The 27,651-nt window shown below is 46.6% G+C and overlaps 1 long non-coding RNA gene across 1 annotated transcript; it reads left to right on the forward strand.

Moving 5' to 3' along the window:
- Nucleotides 1-1,052: 1,052 nt before the first annotated feature.
- Nucleotides 1,053-27,148, forward strand: LOC128344714 (uncharacterized). The gene is made up of 3 exons (XR_008316006.1): nt 1,053-1,083; nt 15,450-15,595; nt 25,423-27,148. It is a non-coding gene; the product is annotated as an uncharacterized LOC128344714 (long non-coding RNA).
- The last annotated feature ends 503 nt before the right edge of the window (nt 27,149-27,651 follow it).

A 27,651-nucleotide genomic window follows, 5' to 3' on the forward strand; every position in this document is an offset into this window, starting at 1 on the left:
GGTCACCAGGAGTTGACACCAAATCGATGGCACACTTTACTCCCATACTAAACATAAATTGAAATGAGTCCGTGGATACACACACACACACAGTTTAAAAAAATTGTTATTGGTATTGTTGTATTGGTATTGTTGTCCACCACCTAGAGTCTTTGGAGGAGGCAGTATATAAGAACATTTTAATAAATAAATGTATATGTATATGTATATGTTGAGAGAGGTACCAATAAGCAAGCCGATCGCAGCCGCTCTAGGCTGCGCAGCTCGTTTGCCTCAGCCCCCTAGGAGGAGCACGTGACACTGGGAGCTGACTCCCATTGGTCAGGCGTCCTCCTGGGGGTGGGGCTGGAGCAGGCCCACGGCCTCCATGCAGACACCCGTCCAGTCCGTCTCTCGGAGCTGCAGAGAGCAGACGAGTGTGGGTGATTCTCCCAGGCCGGCTACGAGTACGTGGCCAGGCCTGTGGAGAATCCAGCTGCACCGGGGGCTGTGGAGGGGGGATTGGGCTTTTAAGCCCTTCCGCCCCACAGTTAGGTGGCAGAGGGGGAGATTGGGGCTTTTAAGCTCTCCCACCCCACCAGTAGGCTGCATAGGCCGCTGCACTTTGCCTGCTCGCCTGTCGGCCGCAGGCAGATTCCCCCGCGCCTTATGAGGCCCCAATTCGTGCACGGCCTGCACCGCGGCCTATTTCAGGCTGCGTGCGGCCACCGCAAATTTCAGCCTGGCCTCTAAGGCCCCACACCCCACTTTGCGGTGCAGCCCGGCGCCACAGACCATTTTCAGCCGGGCCTTCTAAGGCCCCACTTTGTGGCGCGCCACGGCCTGTTTCAGGCCACACATGGCCGCCAGGATTTGCTGCCGGGCCTTCTAAGGCCCCGGTTCGCGGTGTGGCGGCGCCTACAGCGGCCGCCCCTGCTGCGGCCTGCCCATCGGGCCTATCGATTGGGGCTGCGGCGACCACCCTTTGCCGGGCCTGCTAGGGCCTGGCTCTGGCAGCCCACCTGACATGCGGACCAGCCACCGACTAGCACCATAGCGCCTGCAGCAGAGGAGGAAGGCCCCCCCGGGAGCATCGTATGGCAGGTTTGGAGCAGGCCTGAGGGGGAGGGTAGTAGTGGTTGGGGATCATTTAAATGGGCACCCACCCCCCACTGTGGGTTTGGAAGGGCCTTTGGGGCTGGCATTCTGCAAAGTCTGCAAAATTCCCACCCTCTCTCAAGCCTTGCTTGGTTTTGCCCATGGCCACCTTCCGGCCTCGATACTGTGGAATACTGCCCCCCACCCCCACCCCTCGGGGATATAATCCTTGGGTCTTTAAGGCTTGAAAAGTTCTATATTTTGAAAGGATAATGGGCGGCAGGGAGGGAATGAACTGAAGCAAGAGGGGATTTAACAAAAACAGAATGGAATGGAATATGTAGAGCAAATTGTATTAAATGCACTAGGTCCTTTGAAATTGGAGCAGGGAGCAATCATTTAAAATGGTGGACTGGAGGGCCGGGTTGTAGCAATAATGTAGTATGCATTGGGAGGCCAGGCCATGTCTACTGCTCTATTAAAAATCTCTCTGTCTCTATAGACAGAGAGATGTGTGATAGGGTGTTATACTTACTGCATTCAGGTACTATGTTCATTTCCCAGTAATAGAATAAAAATGACCCTGTTTTATTTGCTAGGCACTCTGTTCCCTGCTGGGTAGTGGTGCTCTCTTCCCGAGTGGCAGTGGTTGGTGTACTGAATTGTGTCTGGGGAGACCCGAGTTCGAGTTCCTATTCTGCAAGATACTAGTTGGGTGACTCTGGGTCAGTCACTTCTCTCTCAGCCTAGTCTGCTGCAGAGGGTTGCGGTGATGAGGAACTCGCAGGTGCATGGTGCACCACTCTGGGCTCCTTGGAGGAAGAGTGGGATATCAATGCAAAAATAATATAATTACAATAATAATATAAGTTAACCGCCAGACCTTGATAATGACCAACTGATTAATCACTGTTAAAATGCATCCATAGTATTAGATGGCCTATCTGAGGGGTGCTGAACTGCAACACCTTTCTTGCAAATTTAATCTTGGCACAAGTTAAATGTACCCAGACTGAGACCTGAGTTCAAATCCCCACTCAGCCTTGTTTCTTGCTGGGCTCCTGGCCAGTCACTCTTCTCAAATGCTTGGAATAAATGCTCTCCTCCATGAGAATACCCATCAGGCTGGGGTACTAGCTGGGAGAACCAGTGTGGTGCAGTGGTTAGAGTGCTGGACTAGGGGCGGGACATGAATATTAGAATAAATAATAGCAATAATAATAAAGGAGTTGGCAGCCAGACCTTGATAACGAACCTTGGATAAATTGCTGTTCAATGCACGCATAGTAATATGAGCCGGTGTGGTGTAGTGGTTAGAGTGCTGGACTAGGACCACGTTCGGGTCCCCACTCGGCCGCAATGCTGGCTGGGTGAGACTGGGCCGGGTGACTCGCTGGGCCTAGGTGACTCGCTGCTCTCTCAACCTGGCCTGCTTCGCAGGGTTGTGGTGAAAGAGAATCTTGAGTGTGTGGTGCACCGCCCCGGGTTCGCCCGGGTTCCTTTGATGAAGGGCGGATATAAATGTAAGAATAGCAATAATAATAGTATTAGATTGCCTGTCTGAGGGATGCTGATCTGCAGCACCTTTCCTGCAAATTTGATCTTTTCGGGAGTTGTAGGTGCCCAGAGTGGGACCTGAGTTCAAATCCACATTCAGCCATGGTGCTTATTGGGTGAATGCGGGCCAGTCTCTTCTCCGTTCAAATCCCCATTCAGCCATGGTTCTTATTGGGTGAATGAGGGCCAGTCTCTTCTCTGGGTGCAACTCGCCCGCAGGGTTGTTGTGTGGCTGGCCCTGGGTTGCAGGGCTGCAACGCTATTTTTGCAATTTAGTCTTGGCATCAGTTAAATGCACGCAGACCTGGCATCAGTTAAATGTACACAGACTGAGACCCGAGTTCAAATCCCCATTCAGCCATGTATTCTTACTGGGTGACTGAAGGCCAGTCTTTCTCTGGGTGCAACCCGCTCCGCAGGGCTGTTGTGTGCTGGCCCAGGGAGGCCGGGCTGCAACACCGTTCTTGCTGCAACACCTTTCTTGTGATTTAGTCCTAACATCTGTTAAATGCACCAGGACTGAGACCTGAGTTCAAATCCCGACTTAGCCATGGTTCTTACTAGATGACTGCGGGCCAGTCATTTTTCTTACCGGCTCCTCAGGGCTGCTGGGTGGCTTGCCCCTTGGCTGGCAGGGTCTCTCCTGGTTGCATGCAGGTGGGGGGACCCGATGGACGAGACCTGAGTTTGACTCCTCATTCAGCCATGATTCTTCTGGCTTGGTGACGCCTGTCCAGTCACCCCTCTCGCAGACTAACCTGCCCCACGGGGTTGTTGGGAGGAAGAACCAAGTTGTGTAGTGGACCCTTTGGGCACCCGGGGGGAAGGGCAGAATACAACAGGTTAAGACAATAATAAATAAATAAATATTGGGGAGTAACAGCTGCAATTCTTGCTGGGTCACTCCTCTCGCAGCCTAAACCTGCCCCACAGGGCAGCTGGGAGGAGGAACCAAGTAGTGTAGTGCACCCTTCGGGGCTCCCGAGAGGAAAAACAGGATATAACATGTTAAGACAATAATAATAATACATAAACAAGGATTGAGGATAATAATAATTCAACATGATGCAGTTGCACAGGTTAATATTTTTCAGATCTCCACTCTACGGGCTCGACCCTCCATTGCCAGGCATCTCAGCGACGTGGCATGTAACACTGAATGGCCCAGGGCGCGGGTCTCAGCAACATGCTGGAGAATGCACAGTGGTCTGGGACGCGGGTCACAGCCATGTGGCTTTGAACGTGGAATGGAACACCAAATGGCCTCAGACGCGGGTCTCAGCAATATGGTGGAGAGAGCACAGTGGTCGGGACGTGGGTCTCACCCATGTGGCTTTGAACATGGAATGGAACACCAAAAGGCCTGGGACGCGGGTCTCAGCAATATGGTGGAGAGAGCACAGTGGTCGGGACGTGGGTCTCAGCCAGGTGGCTTGGAGCATGGAATGGTCTGGGACGTGGGTCTCAGCAACGTGGTGGAGAGCACACAGTGGTCTGGGGTGCAGATCTCAGCCATGTGGCTCGGAACGTGGAATGGAACACCAAATGGCCTGGGACGCGTGTCTCAGCAATATTGTGGAGAGCGCACAGTGGTCTGGATACGGGTCTCAGCCACGTGGCTTGGAATGTAGAATGGAACACCAATGGCTGGGTCCCAGCAATATGGTGGAGAGCGCACAGTGGTCTGGAGGCGGGTCTCAGCCATGTGGCTTGGAACATGGAATGGCCTCAGCAATATGACAGGGAGCACACAGTGGTCTGGGACGCGGGTCTCAGCCACGCGGTGTCTCCAACAGAGCGGGCCAGAGTCCTCGTCTGGGGCCACGCTCTGGTTTGGGGCGTTCAAATGGGCGCAGGGCGCCGAACCTGGAACGCTGGCGGGCCTGGGGCAATGGGCCTCAGCGGAACAGCTTGGAAGAATGGGCATGCAGAGGGCCCAAGGAGAATCCGGTGCCGGAAATCCTGCCGCTGCATTTCGGGGGCAACAACCTAGTCAGCCAGCCGGGATTCTTGCTGTCTCAGCAGACCATACGGGACCTGGAGGAGGTGCTGTCATGGTGCCTGGAGATGGTTATACTCTTGTCTGACATCCCTCAGCGTAGAGTATGGGGTGGGGGCACGTTAGCAGAACAAGATCATAGGGCTAGACGGAGAGTTAACGCGGCGATGACACGCTTTCTGGCCACCGGGGGGGGGGCGGTTGCATTCCGCACGATGACATACTCTTGTTGCAGCCCACACTCTACAGGGGTGATGGGGTACACCTTTCACCTGAGGGGATGTGGCTGCTCATTGATGACTGAGGCTGGGATTGGCAATGGTCCTGAAGGGCCTGTGGGGTGTGTGGCATTAAGCTAGGCTAACGTCCGCTGTGGCAGGTACAGTGCGGGTAAAAACTGGGAAATAACTGGTGCAGCACCTTAAGTAAGCTTTTGGGCTTCAACTAGGAGGCGCTGATCCCCTGAGGCTTGACAGATCGGGGATGCAGCTCAACTCCTACCCCGCTCTAGGCGGCTTCCTTCCGTATGGCTGGACAGCGTCGGAGGAATAGTGCCGACAGCAGGGACCTGACATTAGGTTGGCTGAAAAGGGCGTTCCCGCTTGTCAGCGGTCAAATTGCCTTGAGCCAAGGTGCCAGCGCCCTCGGCCTTAGAGTAAGGCGGCCACATGCGTGGCCGACCTGTGAGTGCCCGCACTGAGGGGGTGGAGTGCTGAATGCTTCAACAAGTCCACTGCAATTGGAATGTTAATAAAGAGGCCAGTTTTACCAAAAGTAACTGCGTACGTGTCTCCTTGGGTCTGGGTGCAAAGAAACGTGCTCTGAATGCATGAAAAATATCTTCTCTCAAGTTATCACAAGATGGGGGAGTGGTGGTGGGAGGAGGAGGAAATCTATTTGTCGGGGTGAGCAGCACTTCCCCCTTTCACCTCCACCAGTCACTGCCTACGTTGAATGGCATGGGATGTTGAATGGCATCCTCTTGCTATATAGAATTTTACAAGTATAGTGCCCAGACCAATGAACCTTTATGGCAGATAAAACGTATGATAGATTTTCAGAGTTCTCTTGAAGCAACCCTGCTCAAAAGGCACTATCCATGATTCTAAGTTTAACCTGCTAGTTCTCTGCAGGACTCAAAGAAGGTTGTTATCTATAATTAGAACGATTGCTTGTATTTCTTTGTAAAGTTGTCACAATATGGCAGGGACATTATGGACTAGGAAAGGAAGTAATAGGTAAATACTCTGAAGCACTTCCTAGGTTAGGGCTGGGCAAATTTGGCCCTCCAAATGTTGTTGAACTACAACTCTCATCATCCCCAGCTGTGGCTGGGGATGATGGGAGAAGTTGTTCAACATCTGCCTAGCCCTGCCCTAGGTGATGATGGGATCTTTGACACAGCCATCAAGTGCTGAAGACATGGGATTGGTGGGCAGACTCCCTTCGGTTTGGTGGGGAGACTTCCTTCAGTTTGAGCAGTTTTGCCTTGCTTGAAAATGGTCTTTATTGAAAGTATGGAATTTTTGCAGTGTGGAAGGAAACCGCAATCCCTCTTAAGCCCTTGGTTAATAGTGCCAATTTTTATATGAACTCCTGTTCAGCTTTTCCCCATTTCGTGCATCCACCAGGATTGATCTTTTGAAGAGCAGTTATTCTCATTTCTGTGCTGCTGTGTACCTGTCGCAGTGATAACTGACTGGCTTCTTGGTGGTATTTTTCTTGAAACATTTGTGGCTATTTAGTGATTGTCTTAAGAACAGTCTACTTTGTCCTATGTAAATAGTCAAGGGACATTTGGTGCATAATATACAGTACACCACATTGGTGGATGGGCCTTATTTTCCGGAATCAGTCCCTGTTAAATCACTGTCTCTATTTCTCTCTGTTTTATGTCTCTGGGGATGCTGTATTCAGGTGTGGGTGTTTTTTAGTGGTTTTTTTTAAAAAAATGTTTAAGTTTTCAGGTTGCTAGAATTGTCATTCTTCAGTATTCAACTCTCTTCCCAGGGTCTCTAGAAAATGAATCTCTGAATGGGTGGGTGGATTAATTAATTGTGCCTCTATGCATCTGCATGTCAGTGGCTGCACAACACTAAGACTGTGTATAATGTGTAATATGGTGGTGTTGGGTGGCATGGGCAGTAATCCTTGGTTGTTGCAAAGAAATGGTTGTTTTAAATATATCCCAATTTTCATCTTCTCTGCAAAATGTCAGCAGATATGGGCTTGGCTCATCTGCTTTGGTAATCTGGAATAATGTGCTCTGCCTTCCATTTGTGGCATGCTTGTGGTCAGAATTGTAAGAAGCTTGGCCATGCTCCTTACACTTTCACATGCACGTTCCTATTTTCATCAGTTAATTGGCTCATTCTCTGCTGTTTGTTGAGAAAGTTATGGCCCAGTTTAGCTCCATTTGCTGTTTCTTTGCAATGAGCAGACATTATATTTGTCCCTCAGGCACCTAGGTTAATGCAAATTGTGCACACTCACACACACACACACACACACACACACACACACACGGAATCTTAGGCATTTATCAGTGTAATGTTTTTATTCCCATTCTTGAGCTAGCTGGTAAAAATGCTGTGTGTCACCAGTGCTTTCCTTCTAAGCGGGATCCTGTTTTCACTTTTTATTGCATATGTTGGCCTAGCGAGTTAAAATTATTCACAACAAAATTTATTGAAAGCCCTCAAAATAATGAATGAATTAGAGGAAATTAGAGGAAATTACAGTCTGCTCACAGATGTTCTTTGAGTTAAAAAAAGGGGAATATTTGCTGGAATAAATTATTCATTGAAAACTATTAAACTTGGTTCCGCACATTAATGACTTCTAAATCACTGAGTTTACAAATTCAGATGACATTTTTCCTAATAACTAATATCAGAAGGAAAATATTATAAACATTCAAATAGGAAATGAGCTATACATAAACACAAACACAAGCAATACTGAAGAATAATGTTTAATAAAAAAGCAAACAGTGTTGTATTAATGTTAAGTAATTGCTTTAAATAACGATTGGCAAAGAAAGCTTTGGGAATCAATCATCGTTCTGAAGAAAAATTTATATTATTCAGCTCTGCCTTTTATTTTATTTTTGTTAATGTGAATAGAATCACAACCCTAGCTAAATCTGGAATGCATGGCCCAGTTCACAGCTGGAGGAACAGAGAAGGAAATGTCAAGAAACTGTAGGAATATAGCAGACAATTTCTAATCTGGCAATAGAAGAGTGAGGGTGAGGGCTTTAATTATAAACTAGCTTGACCCGCGTAGAGCATCTGCACACTAATACTTGAAAGCGGGTGGCGGCAGCTGAGGGGGAAAGAGGAGTCGTAGGGAGAAGACAACACTACGGGCTTGGTGGGTCATCTTCCCCTTCGGCCTCCTCCTCAGCTAAGGGGTCAGGAGGGCAGACAAGCAAGCAAGTAAGCAAGCAAGCAGGGGGTTGGTGCGAGGCAGCCCACATGGCTTCATTCCGGCCCACATGACTTCACCATCTCACCCTCCATTGTCCGCTCAGCCCCTCCCAGCTGGAGTCTAGCAGGCTGCCGAGCAAGCCAAAAGACACTGACAGACCTAGCTAACACGTACAGTACGTGTCTAATCCTTTCTCAAGCCATCTAAACTGGTGGCCGTCACCTCATCTTATGTTAATACATTCCATAAGTTAATTGGTGCATTGTGTATTATTTTCTTTTGTCTGTCCTCTTGAAAATAAACTTCATGGCATGATCTTCTGTTATTATGTAAGGGAGGAAATCTCTCTCTCTCTCCTAATCCAATCTCTCCATACTGAAATGTAGACTTGGGGCTCATACAAATATCATCCAGCTGTGGTTTGGATCAGCAATGACTATAACCTTGCTGCCAGGAGCCAAGATGCAGAAAGGTGGCCTGTCTCCTTCCCCATGAAGGGTTTGGTCTGAAGTGAAGAAGGACGCCTCCTCCACAGCAAGTCTGAATAGAATAGGGGACTCCTCTGAAGTGCCCTGGATTGAAGTGCGGCTACTTTACACAGCCCTATTAAATAGGGCTTCAGTCATATGATAAACAGCACTCAAAGTGCTCTTACAAACTTCTGATTGTCCACCTCTTTCCCAGCTTGACTACCAGATTTTATTGCCCCCAGACCTCTATCACCCTGACATCAGCAGAATAGAGAGTCCAGCCTAGTGCATTCGACAAGGCTTTTCATGAACAAGATAATGTGGAAAGCTTTTTAAAGTGGTGAACTATTATAACTCATGGAGATCTGACTGTGGATATTTAAAGCCCTAATGACTGGATGCTAACTATTCTAAAGTAGCAAAACTACACTCTAATTGAAAATTCAGTGTGGGCAACTTTCACTCAAGATTTGTTTGTTCGTATAGTTCTAAATCAAACCAAGAGCAAAATAGAAAGAGGGGGAAAGATATAGGTAGGTGAACAGGCTAAGCCTCTGAAGATCACATTCAAGGGCTCTTGCTTTAACTCTCAGAGGAAAAGAAGTCAAAAAGAAAAGGTGTGGATTGGAACTTCAAAACAGCAAACAATGCTTCCAACACATTCTTTAATCCCCAGCACTGCCTTCAGAGGACATTTCCTTCAATGAGATGTGCAGCATTGAGAATTAAACTGAAAAGAGAGAATGAAACATCCGCAACCTCCCCTCACCCCATGCTTTCTCTGTCTTCTCTCCCAGGTCCTTTTATAAGGAAGTTAAAAAGCTTCAGATGTGTGCCTCCTCCTTATGTAAAACAACAACTTTCACTCTAATGCTGTGTTGAGATGATCATGTCTGTGGAGCAGCAGGAATGACTTCCCCTTACCATTATTGTGGCACAAGTCCTGCTACAGCATCCGTAGCTTGAGAACCACACAGACATAATGAATGTAAGAGTCATGCTGTACATTTTAATCAAGCATCCTGCTTTCCAGAATCATCTAGTTGGCCTATTCTATGGGAAGTACAAAAGCAAAGCTTAAAGCTTCCACGATTGCTTCCTAGCACATGGTAATGGCAAGGCTGGCCCTTGGGTTTTTGGTGCTCTTGGCGAAGTTTGACTTTGGCACTGGTCTTGTGGTAGCTGTCATAAATTGTTATGTTTGTTAAGCAGGGTCCATCCTGATTTGCATTTGAATGGGAGACATGTAAGCATTGTAAGATCTTCCCCTTGGGGATGGGGCCACTCTGGGAAGAGCATCTGCCTGCTTGCATGCAGAAAATTCCAAGTTCACTTCCTGGCATCTCCAAGACAGGGCTGAGAGAGACTCCTGCCTGTAACCTTGGAGAAGCCGCTGCTGGTCTGTGTAGACAATACTGAGCTAGATGGACCAATGGTCTGACTCAGTATATGGCAGCTTCCTATGTTCCTATGAGTGTGGAACCCTGGGTTTAACTTGAGTGGTGCAGACTGCTCATTCACCGAGCTGAATGACCGGCCTGCACAGATGACCAGCAAATGACTAGCCCACGGTAGTTTGGGAACATAGTGGGAGATCATCACAGAGATGAGGAGCACAGAGCCACCCAACACATGCCCTTTCTCTATTGCTGTTGCCTTCCTCTATTCAGCAGCATAAGACCTGCAATCCTCAAGGGCAACCAAGCTCCCTGAGAGGCAGCTTTTAATGGTGCTGTGAGGAGCTTCCCTCCGTGACCAACAAGGCCCGATTGCTGCAAAGCCAACTGTCATATGTATTTACTTTCTCTTTTGGGTCTGGGAACTTCAGAAACCATAATGGAGGCTCCTGTCTGAGTAGCCACAGCAATAACAGAGCATAAGAACATAAGAACAGCCCTGCGGGATCAGGCCCAAGGCCCATCTAGTCCAGCATCCTGTTTCACACAGTGGCCCACCAGATGCCTCTGGGGAGCCCACAGGCAAGAAGTATGTGCATGCCCTCTCTCCTGCTGTTGCTCCCCTGCAACTGGTATTGAGAAGCATCGTGCCTCTGAGGCTGGAGATGGCCCACAGCCATCAGACTAGTATCTATTGATAGACTTGTCCTCCATGAACCTGTCTAAACCCCTCTTAAAGCCATCTAAGCTGGTAGCCATCACCACATCCCATGGCAAGGAATTCTATAGCTTAATTATGCACTGTGTGAAAAAGTACTACTGCTTGTCGATCCTAAATTTCCCAACCTTCAGTTTCATGGGGTGACCCCTGGCTCTAGTGTTGTGAGAGAGGGAGAAAAATTTCTCTCTGTCCACCCTCTCCACTCCATGCATAATTTTATACACTTTGAGCATGTCTCCCCTTAATTGCCTCTTTCCATGGTAAAAAGTCCCAGATGCTGTAGGCTAGCCCCATGAGGAATGTGCTCCAGGCCCCTGATGATGTTGATTGCCCTCTTCTGCACCTATTCCAGTTCTACAGTATCCTTCTTAATATATGGTGACCAAAGCCGCACACAGTACTCCAGATGTGGCTGCACCATAGATTTGTATAAGGGCATTATAACATTAGCATCTTTATTTTCAATCCCCCTTCTAATTATTCCTAGCATGGAATTAGCTTTTTTTACAGCTGCCACACACTCAGTCGACACTTTCAATGAGCTGTCCACCATGACTCCAAGATCTCTCTCTTGGTCAGTCACCGACAGCTCATATCCCATCAGCATATATGTGAAGTTGCTGTTTTTTGCCCCAATGTGGAATTATGACACTTTACACTTGCTTACACTGAACCACATTTGCCATTTTGTTGCCCAGCCCCCCAGTTTGTAGAGATCTTTTTGGAGTTCCTACAATCCATTGTGGATTTCACTACGCTAAATAGTTTAGTGTCATCTGTAATTTTGGCCACTTTGCTGGTCACCCCAACTTCTAGATCATTTATGAACAAGTTAAAGAGCACTGGTTCCAGTACCAATCCCTGGGGGACCCCACTTCCTACCTACCTCCATTGTGAAAACTGTCCAATTATTTCTATTCTCTCTTTCCTCTCCTTCAACCAGTTACCAATCCACACATGAATCTGTCCCCTTATTCCATGACTGCTAAGTTTACTAAGAGCCTTTGGTGGGGAACTTTATTAAAAGCTTTTTGGAAGTCTAAGTATACTATGTCAACCAGATCACCTTTATCCACATGCCTGTTGACACTCTCAAATAACTCCAAAAGGTTAGTGAGACAAGACTTTCCCTTGCAGAAGCCATGCTGGTTCTCCTTCAACAAGGCCTGTTCTTCTATATGCTTAACAATTTTGTCTTTAAGTATGCTTTCCATCAATTTACCGAGCACTGAAGTTAAGCTGACCAGCCTGTAATTTCCCGGATTCTCCCTGGCTCCCTCCTTGAAAATTGGAGTCACATTGGCTAGTTTCCAGTCCTCTGATGCAGAGCCTGATTGTAGGGACATATTTTTGCTAGGAGATCGGCAATTTCACATTTGAGTTCCTTTAGAACTCTTGGGTGGATGCCATCTGGCCCTGGCGATTTGTTACTTTTTACCTTTTCAGGACAGTTTAGAACATCTTCCCTTGTCACCTCAAATTCACCCAGTCCCTCAGCCATGAAACCTGAAAAACCTAATTCTGGAGAGGATATATGGTCAGTATTCTCCGCTATGAAGGCAGATGCAAAGAACTAATTGAGCTTCTCTGCAATCTCCTTATCCTCCTTAATAATCAATTTCATGCCTTCATCATTTAAGGGGCCAACCACCTCCCTGGCAGGTTTTCTACTTCTGATATATTCAAAGTTGTTTTTGTTCTTCTTTAGAATGAGGCAGAATGAGTCAGGGCAGGGGCAGAGTGTGCTGAGGAGAGAGGAGGAGGAAAGCAAACCAGAGATGAGCTAGGAGGCAGGTCCCGCCCATTCAATTTCCACCCAGGGAGCTATTTCTATCCCTCAAGGCCTAGGTCTGTCTAGTGGGTAGGTAGGACTTGGGTAATGGAGGGATGAGAGACCATAGTTAGGGAAACTAGAAGACGTGGCTGCAATTATGAGAAAGGTTCCCAATTTTATGACATTGCCAATGGGAAAGACAGTTTATCCTTAAGTCATCCTTTATTTTCAAAACACTTGTGAAGGCAAATGTTATGCAGGATTCTTTGCTTTGAAACATACTGATTTAAAGCTGCAGCCCTAGATGTCGAGGTTTTAAAGAGGGAGCCCCACTTTTGTGTGGAACTGTGCTTGTCTACACCATGGCATCCTGCTATCAGTACCTTTTATGGCATTCACTCAAATGTTTCTCCACCCTTCAACTTGTAGCTGCATCACTTTTTAAACCCAGGAGGACACTGGTTGTTGTTACTGAGAGATCCAGAATAATCACAGGGTCACACTCTCCATATACTACTGGTAAAGATTGTCCACCAGAAAACAAAAATTGTTTTGGTCTCAAAACCAGGCCACAAGCCAGATTGAAATGCATGCAGACTTGGGTAACTTCTTGTTTTTGGGCTAGAATTCCCATTGTCCCCAGCCTTTGGCCAATGTGGCTGGCAATGATGGGAGTTGTAGTCCAAAAAGCAAATTACCCAAGACTAGGTCTAGACAGTAACAATAGTCTATTTCACATTATAGATTCTGTTGCACACTTCCACAAATGTGTTGAGGAATGCATGGTGTTAGCTCCCTGATAAATCTGTAAACAGGAGCCTCTGGCATCTGTCTTCTAAACTCAGTTTTGTTGGGAAACCAGTCACATGACAAAATATCTGTTGAATGCAACCATCAAAATGACTCTCATAGCATCTGCAAAAAGCAACAAGAGAGAGAGAAGACCAGGTTTCAAGTGTTGTGCCTGGTGTTTGTATTCCACATATTCACATACTGCTTTGCTGCATTCACAGCAGTAATATTTAAATCTTAGAAGTAAGGAAAGTGATATTTCCAAATATCGCTTCCAAGGTAACGTATAAGTTAGTGCTTATACCCTTTTGCACAATGTCAGCAAAATGTATAAACACCACTCATTGTTCAAAATTCAATTACACTTCACGTTGATCAGGAATCTGCAGAGGTGCAGAGTCTGAGCTGCATCCTGGTGCATTCAGTTCAAGTTGCCCATTAGTACTGCAGGTAGCACTCCTGTGGGGAAAAGAAGGAATTCAATCCAGGCTGACACTGACACACATTTGATATAGTCGCAGTTCCATGAGATGAAATTAAGGCCCCATTCTAATTTTTCCTTTAAAAATTTTTTCCAGCTTTAGTTTAAAGAGATTTGCTCTCTCTCTAATGCATATAATTTATCTACATCCAAGTACCGAGAGCACCGTATAGGCCACACCATTCCCACCTCTAATCTGTTCCTTCTTCTGAAGCTGCAGTACAGAAAGTTTTTGAGTTTTCTCAATATATGTAACTCCACATCAGGCCCTTTGAAAGCCAAAGAACTGAGAAAAGGATGAGAAGCCAGAGTGACAGTAAATGGGTTAGCAGTCCTCACATGATGGAGGAAGGGGCAAGTACTCCCCTTCCGTAACCTTCAAAGCACAGATTTGGCACCAGAACCCAAGTTCCTTACTCTCTACACCACCACCATAGTGTGCTGCTAGAGAAGGGACCTCCTGGTGTACTCTGCTGCCAGCCAATGTCCAGAGGGCAATATAGCACCTACTAACTCAGGAATGGTTAGGTGACTCAAGGGGGCAATGGGATTTATAGCCCAGGATTTATAGGATTTATTGCCAATAGGATTTATAGCCAAGGTGCATATGGATGTCCGAATGTGTGAAGACCCCAGTTGCATTATTTCTTTCCCCCAATTTGCAGGGGAGAATCACATGATGGGCTAACTTTACATGATCAGCTGTTGAGAGGCAGGACTCATACATGTGGTGGAGTGGAGAAGGGGCACCCACCCACTTCTCTAGAATACGAGGACTGCTGCCATCTACTTGATGTTGGGTCTATATGAGATATAGGTCTGGTTCACATGTAATATGGAACCACGGTAGGAACACGAGGTTCACTCAGGGAATCAAATCTAGATGTGTAACCAAGATTTGAAGTTGGCTTGTGAAACCAAGTGCTGCTGCCAATAAGTGGTGCACAAGGTCAGAACCCATGCTCCTTGTGAACCTCTGGTTTATTCCAGGTGAGCCAGCCCTCTCCAGTTGGGACCAATGGCTGAGAGGCAGATGGTGAGGAAGGCTTTCCAGTAACAGGGCAAAACAAGGCAGTAGAAGGGCAATCCAAGGCCTCACTGGGAGGCCAAGGCAGGGGGTGCACCTCTGGTTCACCTTGGCTACTTCCGTAAGATACGTGGTCGTCTGCAGTGCCAACTTCAAGTTCTCTCAATATCCTGGGCTTGGGAACCCCAGGTTCCGTGTTAGGTGTGAACCTGCCCCTAGTGAGAAATTTGGATAAACAGAATAAATTTAGGTGGTTAGATACATTAGTTTTCAGCTTTAAAGTTCAGCCTACGGAGATATGTTTGCTGCACAGCCAGGATGATGGTCTTAGGACAGCCAAACAAAGGATGTCAGTGATTTTGAGAGCTAGCAGTGAATGCAAATGGCAAATAATCATTTCAAAAAATCAGTGCAGTCATAAGGAATGCTGACACGACTGTCAGTTTTGTGTCAGGTAGAATGAGCGCACTATACATCCGACGAAGCAATGGGTTCCTTGGTCAGAAGACAGCCATTCTTCTTTAAAGCTCCTCATGAAGTTACATAAGAACCCGTCAAACCTAGGTTTTATCTCTTAAATTATAATTAAGGCATTAAATTATATTGCTGAAAAGCTTCTATTTAAGAAGGAACCATGAATCTGAATAAAGGAAGGGTTATTGGATGAAAAACCAGAAATTAACCAGCTGAAAAATAAACAGAAATGCCATTATTTCTCCCAGAAGCAGGCACGAAGCTAAGAGACACATTTATTTAAAAGTGCACAAAATACATCAGCCTGCAGTTATCAGCTTACCATGACAGTCACAGAATCAAAGTTTAATTTGGATAAATAGATTGGAAAAGAAATGTTGTTTTCTGTTGGCAGGTAAGCCTGTTTTCAGTTCAGATAAATTGTTCCACTAAATAACTTATATTGACAGGCTTATGAGGAAAGCAAATATGCTTGTGAGCTAAGGGCACAAGTGGGAATGGGGTGCATTATTTATTTATTTTACATATCAGCTGGAAAAGCTGTAGATTCTGAGGGTTCATTCTGCTCCAAATCACAACCTCGGCTATAGAGTATGCCTCTGTTTGCTTGGCTGAAAAAAGTTATTCTTTTATTTTTCGATGCTCATGGCATGAAGACTATGAATAATAGAAAATATCTTGTCTGCAAAAAGAAAAGAAAAGATCATGATTCTACAAGGCTCATCTTGCAGATAATCTTTTTCTAAATGCAATAAAACCAGAGAAGCCTCTGCACAGCAAAATACACAGGGCCAGTTCAGAAGATACTTTCGACACGTGATTAAATTTCTCTGTACAAAATGATCATCTGAATGGAAAACCACACATTCTCTACCCTGGATTTAAATACTAAATATAATGAAGGATTTAAAATGTGGGGTAGTCAATATCATGTGATCAGATGATCATCTGAATTGCAATGTGATATGTCCCCTCCCTGCCCCTACCAGACACTTAACCATAGAGTTTGCATTGTAAACAGGACAGAGTTCAAGACTGGATCATCCAGTTATGTAGGCGAGACTTACTTTGGTCACAATTTTTTTCTTCACCTCTGCCTGAGGTGGAGAGTTGTAAGAGAGTCCTTTTAATCTCTGCCATACTAACTGACCAGGTGGAATAAGTGCTGTTTACAAGGCAAGCGTTCTGTTTACAAATTTCACCCACTTTCTAGTATAATACAAATGTGAAAAACTGTGTGTGCACGGATATGTGTTTGAGTTTCAAACATGGATTTTTATTTTTATTTTATTTTTTGCTGTGACAAGAAAAAAGGGGGCAGTTTCCCCACCAAGCCTTAAGGATGACACCTGGTCACTCCCCCACCTTTCAGAGCCCCACTTACAGCCACTTCAGTCTCCCCACTCATTTCTTCCTTCTGGGATCTGGCAGAGCATTTTGCTCATGAAGATCCCAGTCAGGTTGAGGGTGAAGGAGAGGTTGCAAGAGGAGAGAGCCCAAGGTGTGCTCGGGGGAGCCAGACAAGTCCCTTAAGGCATAGCAGAGACATATCTGCCAATAGGTCCCTATTTTCTCATTCAGATGAATGGGAAAATACGGACATGTTGGCAGGTATGGGGTCAACCCTGGTCTCTTGCCTTCTCTTCCTCACTTTCCAGTACCCCACTTACAGCTGCAAAACAGTGAGGCTATTCACACAACTGCTCAAAAGCAGGCTAAGGGAGCCCAGCTTTTGAGTGGTCGTGAGAACCTGCTTAACACCCCCCCCCCCCCAGATGAGCTTAGTGGAGCGAGCGCTCCGCTAACCCTGTTTGGGTGATCATGAGTCGCCACGGTGCGGGTTTGTGCCATGGTGACTGAGGAGACCCCTGACTATGAGGCTCCAACTAGCCTCTCAGCCTTGGGGGTTTCCCCAGAATGCCTCGTGCTCTTGTGCAGGGCATCCTGGGACTTCCGGGGGCCAGGCAGCCCTTGATCCCCACTGCCCCTACTGGCTCTATCACGGAGCTGGTAGTCATGTGGACGGCTGATCTGGCTGCCCAGGGATGGCTCCCTTCTCCTGTGCAGGGAGAGTGGGCTAAGCCCGCTCTCCCCACAAACCACCTCTAGGCGCTTCACTTTGATCATGCGAAGCACCTCAGTGTCTTTTCATTCTCCAGCGGAAAAGTGGAGTTGTGAGCTTAGAAATTGTGAGGATCCTTTCCTATAAAGGTTTTTCCAGTTTGGAGCTCACTATATCACTACCTACCTATCTAAAGATATCGAGAGCTATCTAACTAAAACTGCTTGGGCCTCAATCACTGACATGAAACTCCCAGTCCAACACACACAAAACATCTATCTAGTTTTTGTGGGTAGGTTCCAGACCTCATCCAGACTACAACAAAACAACACAAAACAAAAACAAAAACCCAAGCCCCACAAAAATGCATTACTTCCCCATAAAATATGGGGAAACCTTCCCATTGAAACATATGGCAATGAAACGTCATAGAGATAGGAATGGCTAGAGACACAGAAAGAGCTGATATTTGGAAGATTTTTTGCAAACTGCAAGCCCTTTTACTAAGATCTCACCCTGAGATCTCCAAACATGCCCATTTAATTTGTGTTTTTCAAGCTAGCAGGCGGGTAAGCATGTCCCCATAGAAGAGAAAGGAGCCAAAGCTCTCAGTTCTGCCTTGGAAAACAACTGCATTCCAACAGCTGTGCTGTTGCTGTCCTTTGCTGTGCTGTGCATGACTATCATTTTATATAATTATATCTATGAGAAGGTGCTGTGTTTGAAGCAGGGAATACAACAAAGGAAATCTGGGAAACATTGAGAGAGGGGAGTGATAGGCCTGCACATGTGAAAGGAAGGTTCTAAAAACACGATTAGAAGAATACACTCTATCCGCAGTGGTCTGTTCATCAGAATCTGTTTTCTAAGTGGGTATAAAAAACCACAGATATACTAAACGCCTGTTTAAAAGTATCATCTGAACTGAACCACAATAAGGCAATAAGGTCCACAATACTGGACCATTATTTGGTCATCCAACAAAACTGCAATCCTGTCTTTGACTGTAACCAGATCTGTACTCATCAGTAGGGATGTGCAAGGAATCAGTTTGGAGGCCCAGTTCAAACAGTGAAACTCTGAACCAGTTCAAACGGTGGCCGGTTCCACTGGTTTGAAGGCAGGGATGTGCATCTTTAAGGGCGGAGGAGGGTGCACTTACCCCTCCCTCAGCTTTCCCCCCGCTGGTGCTCCGTTTTCTTAAAGTCCATCGGGGTGGAAGCACCAGTGCGGCATCACCCGGATCTCCTTGCCTCCACTGGCAGTGCTAGTGTGCCTCTGACTAGTGCTGACAAGGGCTGTGCGAAGGCTTTCTTGAATCAGGGCATGCTGCCAGTCAAGCAGTGGACACAGTCATCAGGCAGAAAGTGTCCTGGTCATGTGGACCCACGTCTCCTCATCCACCTCATAGGGGAGATGAAGGCCAATGACAACCAACCTTTTCATGTGGTTGAGAACCCCAGCATCTTCTGGATTTTCCAGACACTCACGCCTGGCTATACGATCCCCTTAAGAACCACATTCAGCTGGACCGTGGTTCCCTCCCTGTACGTGAGGTGCAGGGAGCTCATGTCAGCCACTCTGTGTGCAGCACTGGCTGGCACCAGCATGCATTTCACCACGGATCTCTGGAACCATGTGAGTAGAACACATGCTGCTTTCCTGGCCCTGACTGCTGGGGCTTGGAGAGAGAGGGGACCTCTGGTGATGCCTCTGGCTCCAGCATGTCCCACACTGCATTTTGGCTTAGGTGTGCCATCTTGCACATGGAAACCTTGGATATTAAGCACATTTTCCTAAGTGATTGTGTAATGAGTCTGAACTTCTAACCAGATTAGAGGAAGAATCTTATTCTTCCTGTTCAGCTGTATGTGCTCTACTGCGTCATGGTGCTCCTCGCTGAATTGATTATCTAAAGCAGGCCTGCTCAACGTAGGCCCCCCAGATGTTTTTGTACTACAACTCCCATAATCCCCAGCCACAGTAGCCAATAGCCAAGGATTATGGGAGTTGTAGGCCAACATCTGCAGGAGGGCCGAAGTTGAGCAGGCCTGATCTAAAGAGACTGAAGGTATGGTGGGGATGCATTTCTGTGATTGAGAACGATAGTCCTCTGATGGTGAACGTGGCGGTGGATCATTCAGAATACCATTTTGAAAACACGGAGTCACTTGGAAGCCTAAAGCAGAAGGAGCTTTATACCCCTGATGTGGGGTGGGTGGAGTGTGTGTGTGTGTGTGTGTGTGTATGTGGCAGGGGGATGGTGTCCAAGAGAAGGGACTGAATATTTAATTTGTTACCTGTATATCCATCCTTTCTTTCATGATAGAACTCAGGGTACCTAGGGCTCTCAGAAATTCCAACCAGGCACTGACCAATAGGGGTATGCACATCATGCACTGCATGAAACAAAAAATGTGGTTCGGTTTGAATACAAATCTATTCAAACTTAACCACGTTGCTTCAGACCAGTTCAGTCTAACTGGCCATCCGATCCACGTGGCTAATATACTTTTAAAGGGGAATCTAATGAGGATTCCCCTTTACAAGTCCAGGGGGTGGGGGCCCTTCAAAAGGTAAGAGGTGGGCGGGCAGGGGTGTTGAGAAAGGAAAAAAGCTGCAGTGCTTACCCTTATTGGCACAGCTACAGGTTCTGCCACTCACCACTGCTCAATGCTGCTCGTGGTCACAAACATGCTCGCCCCTCCTTTACCAAGATGCCGGCTCATATTGCATAGCCCATATTGTGTGGCTACACACATTTGTGTCTGGACAGTACACAAATGGCACTTAGAACTGAAGTACCGCCAAGCCAGCAGTTTAGTAAAGGAGGGGGGAGCACACTTGTGGCTACATCGGGCGAGCGAGCGGTGGTGCCAGTGGTCATGCTGGCCAGGGTAAGGAGCTTTTCTCTTCTCTCGCCACCCCCATCCGGCTGCCCATTACCATGCCAAACCGGTTCACTTGAACCGGGCCTGGTTCAGTTTGACCACGGACCAAACCATACCCATTTCAACCTACGATCGAATCTCCCAACCAGTTCAGGGTGAACTAGTTCAGCACAAACTGTTTGTGGGGTATGCTGGGTCTGTCCAGACGTAGCCTGCTTAGCTTCAGCAAGGTGGCTGCAATATGTGCCCTCAGACAATGTCCTGACACCATAGAGATGATTATAAAGCTAGGCATGATTTTGCGGAGAGAAAATGACATATGACCACAACCAGATTGCACATGCTAAATTAATCATCATGGCCATGGGGAGCAGAAGTGCTTAAGTGTGGTTTGGCCACCTGGAAGGCGCTGAGGGCTGCCCCTTAAACAAGTCTGCAGTTGGGTCCTCATAGAAACACAGGAAGCTGCCATATACTGAGTCAGACTATTGGTCCATCTAGCTCAGTGTTGTCTACATAGGCTGGCAGCGGCTTCTCCAAGGTTGCAGGCAGGAATCTTTCCCAGCCCTATCTTGGAGATGCCAGGGAGAGAACCTGGAACCTAGATGATCTTCCCAGAGCAGCTCCATCCCTTAAGGGGAATCTTACAGTGCTCACACTTGTAGTCTCCCATTCATATGTAACCAGGGCAGACCCTGCTTAGCTAAGGGGACATGTCATGCTTCCTACCACAAAAACAGCTCTCCTCCCCTCTATTAAAAACATGTTTAGATTTTTATTTTATTTTTAAGAAATCTCTCTCTTTAAACCACTTGCATTCCTTGCTTGGCTCTGGTACACAGAGGAAAGAGGGAAAGCAAAGGTTGGGGTGGGGGGCGAGGGCAGGGGAACAACAGCCTGGTCTTTCCTAAGCCTTAAAAGTTGTTTGATGTGAAGAAGTAAGCAAATGAAACTCTTTATTTCATAGAACTAACTTGCTATCACTGCACTCCAAGAGCTGTTAAAGGAAAAGCTACAGGGACTGGTTCAAAGGCTGGCAACCACTGCAGAGAGAACATGTTAAAACAAGTAGGCTACAAGACAGGAACTAATGGATAGGGGTGTGCATAAAACCAGCTGGCCCGGTTCGGTTCGTGTCCGGACCGGACTCAAACCTGACTGCACCAGTTCAGTCTGGCACCACTCCGAACCCCCTGGTCCAGTCTGGTCTGGGGGGTTCGCGTAAATTTTAATTTACCTTCAGCCCTTTGGGGGGGCTTCCTGTAGGCCACGGGGGCAGGGGTCCGCCAAGGTTCCTCCACCCCCGCTGGCCTCTAACATCACTGCCATGGCCTGAATTTAATCAGTTTACTGGCCCGTTCGGGCCTCCATAAATTGGTGGCCATTTTGGAGGCCACCATGCATGCACAAATGGCCTCTGTGAGGCCTGGCATGGCCCAGGGCCTCGCAGAGACCATTTACACATGCATGGTGGCCATTTTTTTAAAAAACCAGAGGGGTTCGGTTCAACCCTGAACCCCTGAACCAAACCCCCAGACAGGTCCACACATCCCTACTAATGGATCCATTGCCTGGAAAGAGAGGGGAAGTGGTCTCCTACTCATATCTAGTGTTACTAAGATTTTTTTTTTTAAAAAAATCTGAGCTGAAACAGTGTTTCAGTTTCATTATTCTCAAAGGGCAACTCAAACTAGTCCTGACACTGTAGAGAACGAATGGTTGTGCAAGTAGCGCTGCCACAGTTCTTCCCATTGTTGTGCAACCACTCAGTCTCCACAGCATCGGGACTGCCTGGCATGTCTGCCGTAGCCCCAGTGTGGTGAGCAGCATTGCTGAAAGCCAGGATTGTTTTGACTGTTACTTCAATTCAATTCAATTTAATTTAATTTAAAAACAAAAAACATTTGGGGTGTCAAGATCTTGGCTGCTTAAAGGTCCTCAAAGGCTGACTTCTGAAAACTGAAACCCATGAGTAGTATATATGGGCAGTTAGGGTGATCTACTTCAATTTGCATTTCTCTTTTCTTTACATTTGTTCCATTTGCATTTCTCTGGCTCTCACTGGTTATTCTGCTGTCCAATGTAGAATGAAACTTCTGGAGCCCTTTATATTATACTTTGCATTTTACTGTCCTGATTATTTTTGTACCCTCTGCAGACTTGACCTGCTCAGCGTGTACTTCTTCTTTGCAAATTATTTATGAGTAACAGGGTTCTAATAGGGCAACCTGTTTCTTGTCATCCATTTCCATTCTCCAGCCATTTAAAATGGATACGCTAAGCATAACTTATTGCCTGTTCCATCTTAGCTGATAAGGGTTGACATTCTTACCTCCCATTATTCTGTGAAGCCTTTAGATAAAACACTTTGGAAGAACACCCAGGGATTCCATACTTGAACTCAAATATGAATTCATCTTTCCTAGGTCAAAGTCTGCCTGTATACCCCATAGCTGCTGTTATTTATGTCGCTATAATAAATCTTCAGCATTGAAATCAATGAAGCACTTCATTTCGTAAGTGTATTGAAACCACAACCAAAATCCAATGTTATCAAGCAAACAAAAGTAATTTTTTGTCTTCTTTTTAAAAATTGTCTTACTGTGAGACAAAATTACTTTGCAAAATGTACGCCAGGGTGCTAATTATGTAGAGAGCAGCTGCACAGAAGGTTTTAAGTAAAAGTTCACGACAGAGATGAAAGCATCTTCACAAAACCATGACACGTCAGAAAACTCTAATGGCTGCTTGTTCTGGAAATGCACACAAAATATAATGAGTTTTGGAGCCTGAACTGATTGAGCAAATTAATGAGGTTCTGTCACCTTTGTGCTCCCTCAGGATCCCCGAAGAATCTGAATGTATCCAGCTATCCCTGAGGACTCATTTCATCTCCAGCATTTCATTCACAAACACACAAGATTTGTCAAATCTAGAAGCGTTCTTGATATCAAAAGTATAAACTGTAAAGTTTTGGATGCCCCCGAACACCCCTCAATTTGGTTTGGGTTTGTGGGATCTATCTATCTATCTATCTATCTATCTATCTATCTATCTATCTATCTATCAAACTCACCGCCTCCCTGGGTCATGACTAGGCTACATGAGATTGGGTCAAACAGGGGCTGGTTCAATTCAGGGGTGGTTCAACATCGAACCACTGAACCAGCCATGTTCAATGTCAAACGAGTTTGACTTCAAACCCATTCGCACATCCTTAATAAAGGTAAAGTGTGTAGTCAATTCGGTGTCGACTCCTGGCGACCACATAGCCCTAGTAGCAAGCATGAATTATCCCCTTTGCTAAGCAGATATGCCCTGGTTTGCATTTGAATGGGAGGCATGTGGGCACTATAAGATATTACCTTTAGGGGAGTGGTCCCCAAACTGGGAGCCTCCAGATGTTGCTGAACTACAACTCCCATCAGCCCCAGCTATAATTTATTGTGGCTGGGGATGATGGGAGCTGTAGTTCATCAACTTCTGGAGGCTCCTAGTTTGGGGACCACTGCCTTAGGAGATGAGGCTGCTCTGGGAAGAGCATCTGCATGTTCCAAGCTCTCTCCCTGGCATCTCCAAGTTAGGGCTGAGAGAGACTCCTGCCTGCAACTTTGGAGAAGCCATTGCCAGTCTGTGTAGGCAGTACTGCACTAAATGGACCAATGGTCTGACTCAGTGTGAGGCAGCTTCCTTTGTTCCTACATTCCTGTACTCTGTGCAGGTGCCTACACTGCTGCAGGTTCTTTCTGGAAGAGGCCATGGAGAAGATAGCTGGCTGATGAGATTTAGGGCTTTGAGCAATTCATGGGGGGATCACATCCCATGGGCCACCTTCTAATGTTCTGTACTTGTTTTCTGCTAACAACAAGCCCCTGAAACAGGTTAGGCTGACAGATAGTGGCTGCATTTGGACGTAATGTGAAACCAGAGGTTGCCGAACCCACAGTTAATTTTTCTAACCATGAATCCAGTTGCAGACATTCATCCAACCACAGTCCGGCAATCTCTGTATTCAGGGCAGGGTAGCCCCTCCCTCTTCCTGCTCTACTGAGGCTGCATCCCAGCAAGCTTCATAGCACTCGTGTCACCAGATTGTGGGCAAGGTATCAGCACATCTCCAGGCTGACAGCCATTAGCCACAATCTTCAAGGGAGTGTGCAAAGTGCGATTGTGCCTTTTCAGAAAGGTCCACCCAGCCTCAGCAGAGAAAGGGCATTGAAATCCATGTAAATGCCATGCAAGTTCTCCTTCTGACAACAATTACACCACTGTCCTCATAAGAGCACCACAACAAAACAGTCTCACACAAGCACAATTCCAGGCCGGGGAGGGGGGATGATGAAGGGCACTGTTTTTCTGTTACTCCAGGAAGGGAAGGGAACACAATGACTTCCTAGGAGGGGATATGTATATGAAGGAGGGGAAAGGATCCTGGGGTTTGGCCCGCTGTGACCAAGGATGCTATTGTAATGGCTCACCCCAGCAAAGCAGTCCACGGAGACCAAACCACACTCCTGCTCCTGTTGCCAGGGTACTAGCACTCTCATGAGAGAGCCAGTCTACTGGGAAGGACCGTTGGCTCAAAATCCTTCAGTCTTCTGTTGGACTGCATGCTGCTTGCACGGGGCACCCATTTTCTCTTGTTAATGATAGAACTTTTACACAGCATCCCCTCCTCTCCAGGGAAGCCTTCTGAGGCACCCAAAGGATATTTTGACATTCCATGTCTCCAGGCATAGCCAGGTGGACAGGCTGGGGAAACACCAGGACCAGGGACAGATCTTTACTCTCATTCAAATTTCCCAGGTTCAGACCAGCGTTGTGGTGTATGCAAATCTGCCGCCATGGGGACTCACGGGAGAGGGTAGCCCCAGTTGTCTGAGACCCCAGGAGAGTGTATCTCCTGGGGTATTACCACAGGTGTGTCCAATTGCTACAAGGGAAAGAGTAGACTGTATTTAAGCCATTTGGCTGGAACAAGCAGATGGAGGTGAAAACAGAAGCCAGTGAAAACCTCTTCCTTCAATGGATGGAGTTTAATAGTGTATAGCAAGCATTATATACATCTTCATGAGATACCTATACCTTTGGAAGAACAACAGACTACTGTGGTAATTTATTGATTTCTATATTCTTGTAAGGATGGTTTTTCACAACATGAGATGTTTGGCTATTTAAACCTGTTTTAAATGTTGGGATTTGGAGTATAATATATGTGTGGTATTAGTCTCCATTGTGAATGCTTTATATCCATATTTTGTTCTACAGTGGGGACACTTGCCACCAAAGAAGACCTTTGTCTTCGGTCAAAATGCATTTGGCAGTTTTTAACAATATAACAAGCTACAGTGGAGCACTGACTCTGGATGGAGTACTCTTCAACAAAAAGATTAGATTGGATTTTTTTCATTTACATTGAGAAACCTTCAGCACATTCAACTTCTTTTTCTACAGAGACTATTTTAGCATCATATATATGTGACTGTGATTTTTAAAACTGAGTTTTTAACTCCCGAACCGGTCTGTGTCACCTGGGTGGGATAATTACAATGGTCTTCATTGTAATTAAAGGGTATTTGCTTATCTATCTATCTATATTTGGATTCTTTCTTTGACAAACTGTTGCCAGATTACCCATCCCTGTGGCTTACTTGTATAGAGCAACCAGGCTGGGAAGTCTCTGGCCTGCATGCATATCTGCAGGGCCTGAAACTCTCGCGAGAGAGTGGTTCGTGGGAGAACGGGTGTCATTACATATTAATAGAAATTCTGCCCAACACCCCTATTCCCCACAGGTGGTTCTTCTCAGGAGTTGTGAAGGGGTATCCACATGGCCTTACACTCTCATGAGTGAGTGGTCCACTCAGGAGTAGCCTCCATCCTCATTACATATGAAGAATCACTCCTTTCAGTGGAGGCAATGCTGATCCTGTTACCCAGCCCTTCGCATGAGTCAGCCTAGGGACCACATTTGTTCCCCCAAGGGGAAGGGGCTGGGCCCTTGTTTCCCAGCATCATTGCACAAAAAATAGAGCAGAGCCATTAAAGAGTTCCTGGATGGGGTTGCCCTTTAAACCCAACCCCAGGTATCACCTCCCTGCCATATGTTCCCTTCCCAGTGCTCTCATTGGGTTGCCTGGCTTATGATGCCACTGCAGCTGCATGTGCTTGTGAACAACATCTTGATCACTTCATTTTCTGAGAGCAAAGCCATTTTGCCATCCTGTCCCCTTTCTTTCCTTTCTGCCAGGAGTGGGGGACAGAGTAGGAAGAGGGAATGACCACATGTGGCTTTCTCATTTGACAGGCTTTGAAGCTTGGGATGGGATGTTGTGGCATGCCTGTTGCTGGGCAACTGCTTTATGGGCTCAGAGATGGGGGACAGCCAGCGAGAAGCATTGCAGGCATGGAGCAGGTGTGATCCTGGGTGGGTCTGGGCCACCCTCTCTATGATTACGATTCTGGAAACAACACGAAACTGCAGTTATGATGGCATCTGTATTTGGACACAACTCTGCTGCTGAAAAACCTCAGGTTGTGGTGACGAAACATACTATAAACTGAAGGTTCAAATTGGAGTTTGGTGAGGCAAACCAAAAGTCTGTGCTTTTGCTGTGAAACCACAATTGCATGCATTCAGACATTCACAAATTCAAACCTCTGTTCCATTTAACTGCACTTTTGTGTTATGACTGAATGTGGCCCCTAACGAAGTCAAGATTACCCATGCATTTTGTGGCTGAATGGGAGTTTGAAACAGCATCTCCCCAATTCTAGACTGACACTCTAAGCCAGGCCTGCTAAACTTTGCCCCCCCCCCCCATCCTGGTTCTTTTTGGATGACCACTCCCATAATCCCCAGACACAGTGGCCAATAGCCAAGGATTATGGGAGTTCTAGGCCACGAAGTTGTAGGTCTCAACTTGATTTCTTGAGGCTCATTGCAGTGTTTGTGTTTTCACTTCTGTAATCACCATATTAAAAATTATTTGGTTCTCAGAAACACTTTTCATCTCTGCCTTCTCTCCTTCCCCTGCACTTTCTGACAGGAATCCTGGCTTACTCTGTACATTCTGCATGACTCCAATGAAGAAAATGAATTAGATCTTAACACAAGCACAATGGCTCTCACACAAGCAATCTTCCTTGCCCTTCCTCTCTACTGCCATTCCTGAGGATTGGTGGGACCCTTGGGAGTAGAATGGGATGCAACTGTGGGGGTGGGGCTGAAATTGGAGATGGAATTGCTGGAGATGGGGTGCAGGAATCAGAAGGTGTTGCATCCAGTTTTGAGGAATTCTCTCCTCCTATTGCAACTCCTCATGATACATTCTACACCATTCTCAAGGATACCCGACTGACATTAGTGGCTTTTTGGGGAATTGCAAGGAGGAGGGGAGGGGAAATTCGCTTCTGTGACAATGACTATGATGAATATAAACCACATTTCAAGGGCTCTTCAAGAGTTGTTGCATTTGCAGTGTTTAAGATCCAACC

The sequence above is a fragment of the Hemicordylus capensis genome, chromosome 1, assembly GCF_027244095.1.
Source record: "Hemicordylus capensis ecotype Gifberg chromosome 1, rHemCap1.1.pri, whole genome shotgun sequence".
NCBI classification, from domain to species: domain Eukaryota; kingdom Metazoa; phylum Chordata; class Lepidosauria; order Squamata; family Cordylidae; genus Hemicordylus; species Hemicordylus capensis.